We start from the raw sequence: 2,500 nt of genomic DNA, 5'->3' as shown, positions 1-2,500 counted from the left end.
GCCCCCGCGACCTTCCGGAGGTGACGGGGCCCCGGGGGCCCGAGGTGCCCCGGGCGCTCTCGCCCGACTGCCCTCGGCGCCTGGATGAAAACTGGAAAGTTTCAGGCCCCCGCGACCTTCCGGAGGTGACGGGGCCCCGGGGGCCCGAGGTGCCCCGGGCGCTCTCGCCCGACTGCCCTCGGCGCCTGGATGAAAACTGGAAAGTTTCAGGCCCCCGCGACCTTCCGGAGGTGACGGGGCCCCGGGGGCCCGAGGGGCCCCGGGCGCTCTCGCCCTACTGCCCTCGGCGCCTGGATGAAAACTGGAAAGTTTCAGGCCCCCGCGACCTTCCGGAGGTGACGGGGCCCCGGGGGCCCGAGGGGCCCCGGGCGCTCTCGCCCTACTGCCCTCGGCGCCTGGATGAAAACTGGAAAGTTTCAGGCCCCCGCGACCTTCCGGAGGTGACGGGGCCCCGGGGGCCCGAGGGGCCCCGGGCGCTCTCGCCCTACTGCCCTCGGCGCCTGGATGAAAACTGGAAAGTTTCAGGCCCCCGCGACCTTCCGGAGGTGACGGGGCCCCGGGGGCCCGAGGGGCCCCGGGCGCTCTCGCCCTACTGCCCTCGGCGCCTGGATGAAAACTGGAAAGTTTCAGGCCCCCGCGGACTTCCGGAGGTGACGGGGCCCCGGGGGCCCGAGCGGGGCTCCATACAATCTCGCCTGAGAGTCCTTGGGACTTAGACGAAAAATCGAAATTTTCCTACTTCCATGATTTTCCGGGGGTGTCGGGGCCCTCGGGGGCCCGAGCGGGGCTCCAGACAATCTCTCCCAATGTTCCCCGGCAGTTGGGAGAAATCGGTCAAAAAAAAAAATTCCGTCAGACTTCCATCATCCGGGGGGGTGTCGGGGCCCTCGGGAGCCCGAGCGGGGCTCCAGACAATCTCTCCCAATGTTCCCCGGCAGTTGGGAGAAATCGGTCAAAAAAAAAAATTCCGTCAGACTTCCATCATCCGGGGGGGTGTCGGGGCCCTCGGGAGCCCGAGCGGGGCTCCAGACGATCTCTCCCAATGTTCCCCGGCAGTTGGGAGAAATCGGTCAAAAAAAAAAATTCCGTCAGACTTCCATCATCCGGGGGGGTGTCGGGGCCCTCGGGAGCCCGAGCGGGGCTCCAGACAATCTCTCCCAATGTTCCCCGGCAGTTGGGAGAAATCGGTCAAAAAAAAAAATTCCGTCAGACTTCCATCATCCGGGGGGGTGTCGGGGCCCTCGGGAGCCCGAGCGGGGCTCCAGACGATCTCTCCCAATGTTCCCCGGCAGTTGGGAGAAATCGGTCAAAAAAAAAAATTCCGTCAGACTTCCATCATCCGGGGGGGTGTCGGGGCCCTCGGGAGCCCGAGCGGGGCTCCAGACAATCTCTCCCAATGTTCCCCGGCAGTTGGGAGAAATCGGTCAAAAAAAAAAATTCCGTCAGACTTCCATCATCCGGGAGGGGCGTCGGGCAGCCTCGCAAGCCGAAAAGGGCTCCAGAGAATCACGCCGGAGAGTCCTTGGGACTTAGAAAATTTTTCAGACCGTTCAGACTTCCACGGTTGACGCCTCTTAACTCGAATCCGACGGGCAGTTCCACGCGTTTCGGCAGGTCCTCGGTTGCAGTACCCCAAAGCGGCCAGAGGGGGAGCCAAAGGAGCAAAAAAATCCGTAGAACCGGGATGGGGTCGAATTTGCCTGCCGCGTCCGCCCGGCAGTTCCAGGGGGGCGGGTAGTTGGCGGGACCGACCCGGCTTACGCGGGGGGGGCTCCCAACCGCCCAAAGACACTTCATCCCACGCCTCCGGGAGATATATGTGAGAGAAGAGCGCCTCTCCAGACTTCGAACGCTCCCCTCGACGAACCGGTACTCCGAGCGATGCGCGAACTGCGGCTCGGGGACCCCTTCCGGTTGCGGGTACGCGCTCTGGCCTCTCCCGCAGCTCCCGGTGGGGAGTTTGCCAGGCGCGGGGCCCGGAGTCAGAGCGCCCCCACGACGTACGCAGCCATCCGGCGGGCCCTGGGATGAAGGTTCCGGTCCGAAAGACCCCCTTCCCTTCTGGCCCAGCGTCGTCCTCTTCCGATCGATTTGGCGAAGCGCTCCCGGGCGGGGAGGTGGCGCCGCACGCTCGGCCCGGGCTCTGGAGCCCGCGCCGGTCACAGGCGAGCGGCCCCTTCCTCCCCCACACCCGGGGTTTCACCCTCCTTACGGTGGCGCGAGCGCGCCGGCCGCCCCCGCCCTCCCGAGGAGGCGGGCGGCCTCGCGGTGGCGAGTTTGAAACGACCCGAGCGTCGAAAAGCGGTCCGACGACCCGCACGGGCGAACGGCGGGGACCTACCCCGCGACTTCCCGGCCGTCTACCGGCGGGGGGGGGTCGCGCGAGGGGGCCCGTCGTCCGAATCGCTCCCCGTGCCGGGAAGCACAAAGATCTTCTCCGAGGGCGGCCTTTTTTCTCACGAGAGCTTCCCAGCGGGAAAGCGGCCGCGGCGGTTGGCGT

The sequence above is a fragment of the Anomaloglossus baeobatrachus genome, unplaced genomic scaffold, assembly GCF_048569485.1.
Source record: "Anomaloglossus baeobatrachus isolate aAnoBae1 unplaced genomic scaffold, aAnoBae1.hap1 Scaffold_3074, whole genome shotgun sequence".
Classification (NCBI taxonomy): domain Eukaryota; kingdom Metazoa; phylum Chordata; class Amphibia; order Anura; family Aromobatidae; genus Anomaloglossus; species Anomaloglossus baeobatrachus.
This window is presented reverse-complemented; position numbering follows the sequence as displayed.